The following is a 15,306-nucleotide window of genomic DNA, read 5'->3' on the forward strand; positions in this document are numbered from 1 at the left end:
AACATGTTTCTGCAAGTTTGGTCAACCCCATGTAAGTTATGGGGCAGTAACAGAACACTTTTCAAAACGTGTTTTTCAGCCCGAAATAAACGCGTTTTTTCAGACAACTGAATCCCCATGTAACAGCAAGGCTCAGAGGAGCCCACACACTCAGATCTTAACCCCAGTGTGCAGAAAGGGTCAAAACGTGTTTTTCAGCAGAAATAGACATGTTTCTACAAGTTTGGTCAACCCCATGTAAGTTATGGGGCAGTAACAGCACACTTTTCAAAACGTGTTTTTCAGCCCGAAATAAACGCGTTTTTTCAGACAACTGAATCCCCATGTAACAGCAAGGCTCAGAGGAGCCCACACACTCAGCTCTTAACCCCAGTGTGCAGAAAGAGTCAAAACGTGTTTTTCAGCAGAAATGGACATGTTTCTGCAAGTTTGGTCAACCCCATGTAAGTTATGGGGCAGTAACAGCACACTTTTCAAAACGTGTTTTTCAGCCCGAAATAAACGCGTTTTTTCAGACAACTGAATCCCCATGTAACAGCAAGGCTCAGAAGAGCCCACACACTCAGCTCTTAACCCCAGTGTGCAGAAAGGGTCAAAACGTGTTTTTCAGCAGAAATAAACATGTTTCTGCAAGTTTGGTCAACCCCATGTAAGTTATGGGGCAGTAACAGCACACTTTTCAAAACGTGTTTTTCAGCCCGAAATAAACGCGTTTTTTCAGACAACTGAATCCCCATGCAACAGCAAGGCTCAGAAGAGCCCACACACTCAGCTCTTAACCCCAGTGTGCAGAAAGAGTCAAAACGTGTTTTTCAGCAGAAATAAACATGTTTCTGCAAGTTTGGTCAACCCCATGTAAGTTATGCGGCAGTAACAGAACACTTTTCATAACGTGTTTTTCAGCCCGAAATAAACGCGTTTTTTCAGACAACTGAATCCCCATGTAACAGCAAGGCTCAGAGGAGCCCACACACTCAGCTCTTAACCCCAGTGTGCAGAAAGGGTCAAAACGTGTTTTTCAGCAGAAATAAACATGTTTCTGCAAGTTTGGTCAACCCCATGTAAGTTATGGGGCAGTAACAGAACACTTTTCAAAACGTGTTTTTCAGCCCGAAATAAACGCGTTTTTTCAGACAACTGAATCCCCATGTAACAGCAAGGCTCAGAGGAGCCCACACACTCAGATCTTAACCCCAGTGTGCAGAAAGGGTCAAAACGTGTTTTTCAGCAGAAATAGACATGTTTCTACAAGTTTGGTCAACCCCATGTAAGTTATGGGGCAGTAACAGCACACTTTTCAAAACGTGTTTTTCAGCCCGAAATAAACGCGTTTTTTCAGACAACTGAATCCCCATGTAACAGCAAGGCTCAGAGGAGCCCACACACTCAGCTCTTAACCCCAGTGTGCAGAAAGAGTCAAAACGTGTTTTTCAGCAGAAATGGACATGTTTCTGCAAGTTTGGTCAACCCCATGTAAGTTATGGGGCAGTAACAGCACACTTTTCAAAACGTGTTTTTCAGCCCGAAATAAACGCGTTTTTTCAGACAACTGAATCCCCATGTAACAGCAAGGCTCAGAAGAGCCCACACACTCAGCTCTTAACCCCAGTGTGCAGAAAGGGTCAAAACGTGTTTTTCAGCAGAAATAAACATGTTTCTGCAAGTTTGGTCAACCCCATGTAAGTTATGGGGCAGTAACAGCACACTTTTCAAAACGTGTTTTTCAGCCCGAAATAAACGCGTTTTTTCAGACAACTGAATCCCCATGCAACAGCAAGGCTCAGAAGAGCCCACACACTCAGCTCTTAACCCCAGTGTGCAGAAAGAGTCAAAACGTGTTTTTCAGCAGAAATAAACATGTTTCTGCAAGTTTGGTCAACCCCATGTAAGTTATGCGGCAGTAACAGAACACTTTTCATAACGTGTTTTTCAGCCCGAAATAAACGCGTTTTTTCAGACAACTGAATCCCCATGCAACAGCAAGGCTCAGAAGAGCCCACACACTCAGCTCTTAACCCCAGTGTGCAGAAAGAGTCAAAACGTGTTTTTCAGCAGAAATAGACATGTTTCTGCAAGTTTGGTCAACCCCATGTAAGTTATGGGGCAGTAACAGCACACTTTTCAAAACGTGTTTTTCAGCCCGAAATAAACGCGTTTTTTCAGACAACTGAATCCCCATGTAACAGCAAGGCTCAGAAGAGCCCACACACTCAGCTCTTAACCCCAGTGTGCAGAAAGGGTCAAAACGTGTTTTTCAGCAGAAATAAACATGTTTCTGCAAGTTTGGTCAACCCCATGTAAGTTATGGGGCAGTAACAGCACACTTTTCAAAACGTGTTTTTCAGCCCGAAATAAACGCGTTTTTTCAGACAACTGAATCCCCATGTAACAGCAAGGCTCAGAGGAGCCCACACACTCAGCTCTTAACCCCAGTGTGCAGAAAGGGTCAAAACGTGTTTTTCAGCAGAAATAAACATGTTTCTGCAAGTTTGGTCAACCCCATGTAAGTTATGGGACAGTAACAGAACACTTTTCAAAACGTGTTTTTCAGCCCGAAATAAACGTGTTTTTTCAGACAACTGAATCCCCATGTAACAGCAAGGCTCAGAGGAGCCCACACACTCAGCTCTTAACCCCAGTGTGCAGAAAGGGTCAAAACGTGTTTTTCAGCAGAAATAAACATGTTTCTGCAAGTTTGGTCAACCCCATGTAAGTTATGGGGCAGTAACAGAACACTTTTCAAAACGTGTTTTTCAGCCCGAAATAAACGCGTTTTTTCAGACAACTGAATCCCCATGTAACAGCAAGGCTCAGAGGAGCCCACACACTCAGATCTTAACCCCAGTGTGCAGAAAGGGTCAAAACGTGTTTTTCAGCAGAAATAGACATGTTTCTACAAGTTTGGTCAACCCCATTTAAGTTATGGGGCAGTAACAGCACACTTTTCAAAACGTGTTTTTCAGCCCGAAATAAACGCGTTTTTTCAGACAACTGAATCCCCATGTAACAGCAAGGCTCAGAGGAGCCCACACACTCAGCTCTTAAGCCCAGTGTGCAGAAAGAGTCAAAACGTGTTTTTCAGCAGAAATGGACATGTTTCTGCAAGTTTGGTCAACCCCATGTAAGTTATGGGGCAGTAACAGCACACTTTTCAAAACGTGTTTTTCAGCCCGAAATAAACGCGTTTTTTCAGACAACTGAATCCCCATGTAACAGCAAGGCTCAGAAGAGCCCACACACTCAGCTCTTAACCCCAGTGTGCAGAAAGGGTCAAAACGTGTTTTTCAGCAGAAATAAACATGTTTCTGCAAGTTTGGTCAACCCCATGTAAGTTATGGGGCAGTAACAGCACACTTTTCAAAACGTGTTTTTCAGCCCGAAATAAACGCGTTTTTTCAGACAACTGAATCCCCATGTAACAGCAAGGCTCAGAGGAGCCCACACACTCAGCTCTTAACCCCAGTGTGCAGAAAGGGTCAAAACGTGTTTTTCAGCAGAAATAAACATGTTTCTGCAAGTTTGGTCAACCCCATGTAAGTTATGGGACAGTAACAGAACACTTTTCAAAACGTGTTTTTCAGCCCGAAATAAACGCGTTTTTTCAGACAACTGAATCCCCATGTAACAGCAAGGCTCAGAGGAGCCCACACACTCAGCTCTTAACCCCAGTGTGCAGAAAGGGTCAAAACGTGTTTTTCAGCAGAAATAAACATGTTTCTGCAAGTTTGGTCAACCCCATGTAAGTTATGGGACAGTAACAGAACACTTTTCAAAACGTGTTTTTCAGCCCGAAATAAACGCGTTTTTTCAGACAACTGAATCCCCATATAACAGCAAGGCTCAGAGGAGCCCACACACTCAGCTCTTAACCCCAGTGTGCAGAAAGGGTCAAAACGTGTTTTTCAGCAGAAATAAACATGTTTCAGCAAGTTTGGTCAACCCCATGTAAGTTATGGGGCAGTAACAGAACACTTTTCAAAACGTGTTTTTCAGCCCGAAATAAACACGTTTTTTCAGACAACTGAATCCCCATGTAACAGCAAGGCTCAGAGGAGCCCACACACTCAGATCTTAACCCCAGTGTGCAGAAAGGGTCAAAACGTGTTTTTCAGCAGAAATAGACATGTTTCTACAAGTTTGGTCAACCCCATGTAAGTTATGGGGCAGTAACAGCACACTTTTCAAAACGTGTTTTTCAGCCCGAAATAAACGCGTTTTTTCAGACAACTGAATCCCCATGTAACAGCAAGGCTCAGAGGAGCCCACACACTCAGCTCTTAACCCCAGTGTGCAGAAAGGGTAAAAACGTGTTTTTCAGCAGAAATAAACATGTTTCTGCAAGTTTGGTCAACCCCATGTAAGTTATGGGGCAGTAACAGCACACTTTTCAAAACTTGTTTTTCAGCCCGAAATAAACGCGTTTTTTCAGACAACTGAATCCCCATGTAACAGCAAGGCTCAGAGGAGCCCACACACTCAGCTCTTAACCCCAGTGTGCAGAAAGGGTAAAAACGTGTTTTTCAGCAGAAATAAACATGTTTCTGCAAGTTTGGTCAACCCCATGTAAGTTATGGGGCAGTAACAGAACACTTTTCAAAACGTGTTTTTCAGCCCGAAATAAACGCGTTTTTTCAGACAACTGAATCCCCATGTAACAGCAAGGCTCAGAAGAGCCCACACACTCAGCTCTTAACCCCAGTGTGCAGAAAGGGTCAAAACGTGTTTTTCAGCAGAAATAAACATGTTTCTGCAAGTTTGGTCAACCCCATGTAAGTTATGGGGCAGTAACAGCACACTTTTCAAAACGTGTTTTTCAGCCCGAAATAAACGCGTTTTTTCAGACAACTGAATCCCCATGTAACAGCAAGGCTCAGAGGAGCCCACACACTCAGCTCTTAACCCCAGTGTGCAGAAAGGGTCTCAACGTGTTTTTCAGCAGAAATAAACATGTTTCTGCAAGTTTGGTCAACCCCATGTAAGTTATGGGACAGTAACAGAACACTTTTCAAAACGTGTTTTTCAGCCCGAAATAAACGCGTTTTTTCAGACAACTGAATCCCCATGTAACAGCAAGGCTCAGAGGAGCCCACACACTCAGCTCTTAACCCCAGTGTGCAGAAAGGGTCAAAACGTGTTTTTCAGCAGAAATAAACATGTTTCTGCAAGTTTGGTTAACCCCATGTAAGTTATGGGGCAGTAACAGAACACTTTTCAAAACGTGTTTTTCAGCCCGAAATAAACGCGTTTTTTCAGACAACTGAATCCCCATGTAACAGCAAGGCTCAGAAGAGCCCACACACTCAGCTCTTAACCCCAGTGTGCAGAAAGGGTAAAAACGTGTTTTTCAGCAGAAATAAACATGTTTCTGCAAGTTTGGTCAACCCCATGTAAGTTATGGGGCAGTAACAGAACACTTTTCAAAAAGTGTTTTTCAGCCCGAAATAAACGCGTTTTTTCAGACAACTGAATCCCCATGTAACAGCAAGGCTCAGAAGAGCCCACACACTCAGCTCTTAACCCCAGTGTGCAGAAAGGGTCAAAACGTGTTTTTCAGCAGAAATAAACATGTTTCTGCAAGTTTGGTCAACCCCATGTAAGTTATGGGGCAGTAACAGAACACTTTTCAAAACGTGTTTTTCAGCCCGAAATAAACGCGTTTTTTCAGACAACTGAATCCCCATGTAACAGCAAGGCTCAGAAGAGCCCACACACTCAGCTCTTAACCCCAGTGTGCAGAAAGGGTCAAAACGTGTTTTTCAGCAGAAATAAACATGTTTCTGCAAGTTTGGTCAACCCCATGTAAGTTATGGGGCAGTAACAGAACACTTTTCAAAACGTGTTTTTCAGCCCGAAATAAACGCGTTTTTTCAGACAACTGAATCCCCATGCAACAGCAAGGCTCAGAAGAGCCCACACACTCAGCTCTTAACCCCAGTGTGCAGAAAGAGTCAAAACGTGGTTTTCAGCAGAAATAGACATGTTTCTGCAAGTTTGGTCAACCCCATGTAAGTTATGGGGCAGTAACAGCACACTTTTCAAAACGTGTTTTTCAGCCCGAAATAAACGCGTTTTTTCAGATAACTGAATCCCCATGTAACAGCAAGGCTCAGAGGAGCCCACACACTCAGCTCTTAACCCCAGTGTGCAGAAAGGGTCACAACGTGTTTTTCAGCAGAAATAAACATGTTTCTGCAAGTTTGGTCAACCCCATGTAAGTTATGGGACAGTAACAGAACACTTTTCAAAACGTGTTTTTCAGCCCGAAATAAACGCGTTTTTTCAGACAACTGAATCCCCATGTAACAGCAAGGCTCAGAGGAGCCCACACAATCAGCTCTTAACCCCAGTGTGCAGAAAGGGTCAAAACGTGTTTTTCAGCAGAAATAAACATGTTTCTGCAAGTTTGGTTAACCCCATGTAAGTTATGGGGCAGTAACAGAACACTTTTCAAAACGTGTTTTTCAGCCCGAAATAAACGCGTTTTTTCAGACAACTGAATCCCCATGTAACAGCAAGGCTCAGAAGAGCCCACACACTCAGCTCTTAACCCCAGTGTGCAGAAAGGGTCAAAACGTGTTTTTCAGCAGAAATAAACATGTTTCTGCAAGTTTGGTCAACCCCATGTAAGTTATGGGGCAGTAACAGCACACTTTTCAAAACGTGTTTTTCAGCCCGAAATAAACGCGTTTTTTCAGACAACTGAATCCCCATGTAACAGCAAGGCTCAGAGGAGCCCACACACTCAGCTCTTAACCCCAGTGTGCAGAAAGGGTCAAAACGTGTTTTTCAGCAGAAATAAACATGTTTCTGCAAGTTTGGTCAACCCCATGTAAGTTATGGGACAGTAACAGAACACTTTTCAAAACGTGTTTTTCAGCCCGAAATAAACGCGTTTTTTCAGACAACTGAATCCCCATGTAACAGCAAGGCTCAGAGGAGCCCACACACTCAGCTCTTAACCCCAGTGTGCAGAAAGGGTCAAAACGTGTTTTTCAGCAGAAATAAACATGTTTCTGCAAGTTTGGTCAACCCCATGTAAGTTATGGGACAGTAACAGAACACTTTTCAAAACGTGTTTTTCAGCCCGAAATAAACGCGTTTTTTCAGACAACTGAATCCCCATATAACAGCAAGGCTCAGAGGAGCCCACACACTCAGCTCTTAACCCCAGTGTGCAGAAAGGGTCAAAACGTGTTTTTCAGCAGAAATAAACATGTTTCAGCAAGTTTGGTCAACCCCATGTAAGTTATGGGGCAGTAACAGAACACTTTTCAAAACGTGTTTTTCAGCCCGAAATAAACACGTTTTTTCAGACAACTGAATCCCCATGTAACAGCAAGGCTCAGAGGAGCCCACACACTCAGCTCTTAACCCCAGTGTGCAGAAAGGGTCACAACGTGTTTTTCAGCAGAAATAAACATGTTTCTGCAAGTTTGGTCAACCCCATGTAAGTTATGGGACAGTAACAGAACACTTTTCAAAACGTGTTTTTCAGCCCGAAATAAACGCGTTTTTTCAGACAACTGAATCCCCATGTAACAGCAAGGCTCAGAGGAGCCCACACAATCAGCTCTTAACCCCAGTGTGCAGAAAGGGTCAAAACGTGTTTTTCAGCAGAAATAAACATGTTTCTGCAAGTTTGGTTAACCCCATGTAAGTTATGGGGCAGTAACAGAACACTTTTCAAAACGTGTTTTTCAGCCCGAAATAAACGCGTTTTTTCAGACAACTGAATCCCCATGTAACAGCAAGGCTCAGAAGAGCCCACACACTCAGCTCTTAACCCCAGTGTGCAGAAAGGGTCAAAACGTGTTTTTCAGCAGAAATAAACATGTTTCTGCAAGTTTGGTCAACCCCATGTAAGTTATGGGGCAGTAACAGCACACTTTTCAAAACGTGTTTTTCAGCCCGAAATAAACGCGTTTTTTCAGACAACTGAATCCCCATATAACAGCAAGGCTCAGAGGAGCCCACACACTCAGCTCTTAACCCCAGTGTGCAGAAAGGGTCAAAACGTGTTTTTCAGCAGAAATAAACATGTTTCAGCAAGTTTGGTCAACCCCATGTAAGTTATGGGGCAGTAACAGAACACTTTTCAAAACGTGTTTTTCAGCCCGAAATAAACACGTTTTTTCAGACAACTGAATCCCCATGTAACAGCAAGGCTCAGAGGAGCCCACACACTCAGATCTTAACCCCAGTGTGCAGAAAGGGTCAAAACGTGTTTTTCAGCAGAAATAGACATGTTTCTACAAGTTTGGTCAACCCCATGTAAGTTATGGGGCAGTAACAGCACACTTTTCAAAACGTGTTTTTCAGCCCGAAATAAACGCGTTTTTTCAGACAACTGAATCCCCATGTAACAGCAAGGCTCAGAGGAGCCCACACACTCAGCTCTTAACCCCAGTGTGCAGAAAGGGTAAAAACGTGTTTTTCAGCAGAAATAAACATGTTTCTGCAAGTTTGGTCAACCCCATGTAAGTTATGGGGCAGTAACAGCACACTTTTCAAAACTTGTTTTTCAGCCCGAAATAAACGCGTTTTTTCAGACAACTGAATCCCCATGTAACAGCAAGGCTCAGAGGAGCCCACACACTCAGCTCTTAACCCCAGTGTGCAGAAAGGGTCAAAACGTGTTTTTCAGCAGAAATAAACATGTTTCTGCAAGTTTGGTCAACCCCATGTAAGTTATGGGGCAGTAACAGCACACTTTTCAAAACGTGTTTTTCAGCCCGAAATAAACGCGTTTTTTCAGACAACTGAATCCCCATGTAACAGCAAGGCTCAGAGGAGCCCACACACTCAGCTCTTAACCCCAGTGTGCAGAAAGGGTCTCAACGTGTTTTTCAGCAGAAATAAACATGTTTCTGCAAGTTTGGTCAACCCCATGTAAGTTATGGGACAGTAACAGAACACTTTTCAAAACGTGTTTTTCAGCCCGAAATAAACGCGTTTTTTCAGACAACTGAATCCCCATGTAACAGCAAGGCTCAGAGGAGCCCACACACTCAGCTCTTAACCCCAGTGTGCAGAAAGGGTCAAAACGTGTTTTTCAGCAGAAATAAACATGTTTCTGCAAGTTTGGTTAACCCCATGTAAGTTATGGGGCAGTAACAGAACACTTTTCAAAACGTGTTTTTCAGCCCGAAATAAACGCGTTTTTTCAGACAACTGAATCCCCATGTAACAGCAAGGCTCAGAAGAGCCCACACACTCAGCTCTTAACCCCAGTGTGCAGAAAGGGTCAAAACGTGTTTTTCAGCAGAAATAAACATGTTTCTGCAAGTTTGGTCAACCCCATGTAAGTTATGGGGCAGTAACAGAACACTTTTCAAAAAGTGTTTTTCAGCCCGAAATAAACGCGTTTTTTCAGACAACTGAATCCCCATGTAACAGCAAGGCTCAGAAGAGCCCACACACTCAGCTCTTAACCCCAGTGTGCAGAAAGGGTCAAAACGTGTTTTTCAGCAGAAATAAACATGTTTCTGCAAGTTTGGTCAACCCCATGTAAGTTATGGGGCAGTAACAGAACACTTTTCAAAACGTGTTTTTCAGCCCGAAATAAACGCGTTTTTTCAGACAACTGAATCCCCATGTAACAGCAAGGCTCAGAAGAGCCCACACACTCAGCTCTTAACCCCAGTGTGCAGAAAGGGTCAAAACGTGTTTTTCAGCAGAAATAAACATGTTTCTGCAAGTTTGGTCAACCCCATGTAAGTTATGGGGCAGTAACAGAACACTTTTCAAAACGTGTTTTTCAGCCCGAAATAAACGCGTTTTTTCAGACAACTGAATCCCCATGCAACAGCAAGGCTCAGAAGAGCCCACACACTCAGCTCTTAACCCCAGTGTGCAGAAAGAGTCAAAACGTGGTTTTCAGCAGAAATAGACATGTTTCTGCAAGTTTGGTCAACCCCATGTAAGTTATGGGGCAGTAACAGCACACTTTTCAAAACGTGTTTTTCAGCCCGAAATAAACGCGTTTTTTCAGATAACTGAATCCCCATGTAACAGCAAGGCTCAGAGGAGCCCACACACTCAGCTCTTAACCCCAGTTTGCAGAAAGGGTCAAAACGTGTTTTTCAGCAGAAATAAACATGTTTCTGCAAGTTTGGTCAACCCCATGTAAGTTATGGGGCAGTAACAGAACACTTTTCAAAACGTGTTTTTCAGCCCGAAATAAACGCGTTTTTTCAGACAACTGAATCCCCATGTAACAGCAAGGCTCAGAAGAGCCCACACACTCAGCTCTTAACCCCAGTGTGCAGAAAGGGTCAAAACGTGTTTTTCAGCAGAAATAAACATGTTTCTGCAAGTTTGGTCAACCCCATGTAAGTTATGGGGCAGTAACAGAACACTTTTCAAAACGTGTTTTTCAGCCCGAAATAAACGCGTTTTTTCAGACAACTGAATCCCCATGTAACAGCAAGGCTCAGAGGAGCCCACACACTCAGCTCTTAACCCCAGTGTGCAGAAAGGGTCACAACGTGTTTTTCAGCAGAAATAAACATGTTTCTGCAAGTTTGGTCAACCCCATGTAAGTTATGGGACAGTAACAGAACACTTTTCAAAACGTGTTTTTCAGCCCGAAATAAACGCGTTTTTTCAGACAACTGAATCCCCATGTAACAGCAAGGCTCAGAGGAGCCCACACAATCAGCTCTTAACCCCAGTGTGCAGAAAGGGTCAAAACGTGTTTTTCAGCAGAAATAAACATGTTTCTGCAAGTTTGGTTAACCCCATGTAAGTTATGGGGCAGTAACAGAACACTTTTCAAAACGTGTTTTTCAGCCCGAAATAAACGCGTTTTTTCAGACAACTGAATCCCCATGTAACAGCAAGGCTCAGAAGAGCCCACACACTCAGCTCTTAACCCCAGTGTGCAGAAAGGGTAAAAACGTGTTTTTCAGCAGAAATAAACATGTTTCTGCAAGTTTGGTCAACCCCATGTAAGTTATGGGGCAGTAACAGAACACTTTTCAAAACGTGTTTTTCAGCCCGAAATAAACGCGTTTTTTCAGACAACTGAATCCCCATGTAACAGCAAGGCTCAGAAGAGCCCACACACTCAGCTCTTAACCCCAGTGTGCAGAAAGGGTCAAAACGTGTTTTTCAGCAGAAATAAACATGTTTCTGCAAGTTTGGTCAACCCCATGTAAGTTATGGGGCAGTAACAGAACACTTTTCAAAACGTGTTTTTCAGCCCGAAATAAACGCGTTTTTTCAGACAACTGAATCCCCATGTAACAGCAAGGCTCAGAGGAGCCCACACACTCAGCTCTTAACCCCAGTGTGCAGAAAGGGTCAAAACGTGTTTTTCAGCAGAAATAAACATGTTTCTGCAAGTTTGGTCAACCCCATGTAAGTTATGGGGCAGTAACAGAACACTTTTCAAAACGTGTTTTTCAGCCCGAAATAAACGCGTTTTTTCAGACAACTGAATCCCCATGTAACAGCAAGGCTCAGAGGAGCCCACACACTCAGCTCTTAACCCCAGTGTGCAGAAAGGGTCAAAACGTGTTTTTCAGCAGAAATAAACATGTTTCTGCAAGTTTGGTCAACCCCATGTAAGTTATGGGACAGTAACAGAACACTTTTCAAAACGTGTTTTTCAGCCCGAAATAAACGCGTTTTTTCAGACAACTGAATCCCCATGTAACAGCAAGGCTCAGAGGAGCCCACACACTCAGCTCTTAACCCCAGTGTGCAGAAAGGGTCAAAACGTGTTTTTCAGCAGAAATAAACATGTTTCTGCAAGTTTGGTCAACCCCATGTAAGTTATGGGGCAGTAACAGAACACTTTTCAAAACGTGTTTTTCAGCCCGAAATAAACGCGTTTTTTCAGACAACTGAATCCCCATGTAACAGCAAGGCTCAGAGGAGCCCACACACTCAGCTCTTAACCCCAGTGTGCAGAAAGGGTCACAACGTGTTTTTCAGCAGAAATAAACATGTTTCTGCAAGTTTGGTCAACCCCATGTAAGTTATGGGACAGTAACAGAACACTTTTCAAAACGTGTTTTTCATCCCGAAATAAACGCGTTTTTTCAGACAACTGAATCCCCATGTAACAGCAAGGCTCAGAGGAGCCCACACAATCAGCTCTTAACCCCAGTGTGCAGAAAGGGTCAAAACGTGTTTTTCAGCAGAAATAAACATGTTTCTGCAAGTTTGGTTAACCCCATGTAAGTTATGGGGCAGTAACAGAACACTTTTCAAAACGTGTTTTTCAGCCCGAAATAAACGCGTTTTTTCAGACAACTGAATCCCCATGTAACAGCAAGGCTCAGAGGAGCCCACACACTCAGCTCTTAACCCCAGTGTGCAAAAAGGGTCAAAACGTGTTTTTCAGCAGAAATAAACATGTTTCTGCAAGTTTGGTCAACCCCATGTAAGTTATGGGGCAGTAACAGAACACTTTTCAAAACGTGTTTTTCAGCCCGAAATAAACGCGTTTTTTCAGACAACTGAATCCCCATGCAACAGCAAGGCTCAGAAGAGCCCACACACTCAGCTCTTAACCCCAGTTTGCAGAAAGGGTCAAAACGTGTTTTTCAGCAGAAATAAACATGTTTCTGCAAGTTTGGTCAACCCCATGTAAGTTATGGGGCAGTAACAGCACACTTTTCAAAACGTGTTTTTCAGCCCGAAATAAACGCGTTTTTTCAGATAACTGAATCCCCATGTAACAGCAAGGCTCAGAGGAGCCCACACACTCAGCTCTTAACCCCAGTTTGCAGAAAGGGTCAAAACGTGTTTTTCAGCAGAAATAAACATGTTTCTGCAAGTTTGGTCAACCCCATGTAAGTTATGGGGCAGTAACAGAACACTTTTCAAAACGTGTTTTTCAGCCCGAAATAAACGCGTTTTTTCAGACAACTGAATCCCCATGTAACAGCAAGGCTCAGAAGAGCCCACACACTCAGCTCTTAACCCCAGTGTGCAGAAAGGGTCAAAACGTGTTTTTCAGCAGAAATAAACATGTTTCTGCAAGTTTGGTCAACCCCATGTAAGTTATGGGGCAGTAACAGAACACTTTTCAAAACGTGTTTTTCAGCCCGAAATAAACGCGTTTTTTCAGACAACTGAATCCCCATGTAACAGCAAGGCTCAGAGGAGCCCACACACTCAGCTCTTAACCCCAGTGTGCAGAAAGGGTCACAACGTGTTTTTCAGCAGAAATAAACATGTTTCTGCAAGTTTGGTCAACCCCATGTAAGTTATGGGACAGTAACAGAACACTTTTCAAAACGTGTTTTTCAGCCCGAAATAAACGCGTTTTTTCAGACAACTGAATCCCCATGTAACAGCAAGGCTCAGAGGAGCCCACACAATCAGCTCTTAACCCCAGTGTGCAGAAAGGGTCAAAACGTGTTTTTCAGCAGAAATAAACATGTTTCTGCAAGTTTGGTTAACCCCATGTAAGTTATGGGGCAGTAACAGAACACTTTTCAAAACGTGTTTTTCAGCCCGAAATAAACGCGTTTTTTCAGACAACTGAATCCCCATGTAACAGCAAGGCTCAGAAGAGCCCACACACTCAGCTCTTAACCCCAGTGTGCAGAAAGGGTAAAAACGTGTTTTTCAGCAGAAATAAACATGTTTCTGCAAGTTTGGTCAACCCCATGTAAGTTATGGGGCAGTAACAGAACACTTTTCAAAACGTGTTTTTCAGCCCGAAATAAACGCGTTTTTTCAGACAACTGAATCCCCATGTAACAGCAAGGCTCAGAAGAGCCCACACACTCAGCTCTTAACCCCAGTGTGCAGAAAGGGTCAAAACGTGTTTTTCAGCAGAAATAAACATGTTTCTGCAAGTTTGGTCAACCCCATGTAAGTTATGGGGCAGTAACAGAACACTTTTCAAAACGTGTTTTTCAGCCCGAAATAAACGCGTTTTTTCAGACAACTGAATCCCCATGTAACAGCAAGGCTCAGAGGAGCCCACACACTCAGCTCTTAACCCCAGTGTGCAGAAAGGGTCAAAACGTGTTTTTCAGCAGAAATAAACATGTTTCTGCAAGTTTGGTCAACCCCATGTAAGTTATGGGGCAGTAACAGAACACTTTTCAAAACGTGTTTTTCAGCCCGAAATAAACGCGTTTTTTCAGACAACTGAATCCCCATGTAACAGCAAGGCTCAGAGGAGCCCACACACTCAGCTCTTAACCCCAGTGTGCAGAAAGGGTCAAAACGTGTTTTTCAGCAGAAATAAACATGTTTCTGCAAGTTTGGTCAACCCCATGTAAGTTATGGGACAGTAACAGAACACTTTTCAAAACGTGTTTTTCAGCCCGAAATAAACGCGTTTTTTCAGACAACTGAATCCCCATGTAACAGCAAGGCTCAGAGGAGCCCACACACTCAGCTCTTAACCCCAGTGTGCAGAAAGGGTCAAAACGTGTTTTTCAGCAGAAATAAACATGTTTCTGCAAGTTTGGTCAACCCCATGTAAGTTATGGGGCAGTAACAGAACACTTTTCAAAACGTGTTTTTCAGCCCGAAATAAACGCGTTTTTTCAGACAACTGAATCCCCATGTAACAGCAAGGCTCAGAGGAGCCCACACACTCAGCTCTTAACCCCAGTGTGCAGAAAGGGTCACAACGTGTTTTTCAGCAGAAATAAACATGTTTCTGCAAGTTTGGTCAACCCCATGTAAGTTATGGGACAGTAACAGAACACTTTTCAAAACGTGTTTTTCATCCCGAAATAAACGCGTTTTTTCAGACAACTGAATCCCCATGTAACAGCAAGGCTCAGAGGAGCCCACACAATCAGCTCTTAACCCCAGTGTGCAGAAAGGGTCAAAACGTGTTTTTCAGCAGAAATAAACATGTTTCTGCAAGTTTGGTTAACCCCATGTAAGTTATGGGGCAGTAACAGAACACTTTTCAAAACGTGTTTTTCAGCCCGAAATAAACGCGTTTTTTCAGACAACTGAATCCCCATGTAACAGCAAGGCTCAGAGGAGCCCACACACTCAGCTCTTAACCCCAGTGTGCAAAAAGGGTCAAAACGTGTTTTTCAGCAGAAATAAACATGTTTCTGCAAGTTTGGTCAACCCCATGTAAGTTATGGGGCAGTAACAGAACACTTTTCAAAACGTGTTTTTCAGCCCGAAATAAACGCGTTTTTTCAGACAACTGAATCCCCATGCAACAGCAAGGCTCAGAAGAGCCCACACACTCAGCTCTTAACCCCAGTGTGCAGAAAGAGTCAAAACGTGGTTTTCAGCAGAAATAGACATGTTTCTGCAAGTTTGGTCAACCCCATGTAAGTTATGGGGCAGTAACAGCACACTTTT

This window comes from Lepisosteus platostomus, chromosome 13, assembly GCF_059453375.1.
Source record: "Lepisosteus platostomus isolate fLepPlt1 chromosome 13, fLepPlt1.hap1, whole genome shotgun sequence".
NCBI classification, from domain to species: Eukaryota; Metazoa; Chordata; class Actinopteri; order Semionotiformes; family Lepisosteidae; genus Lepisosteus; species Lepisosteus platostomus.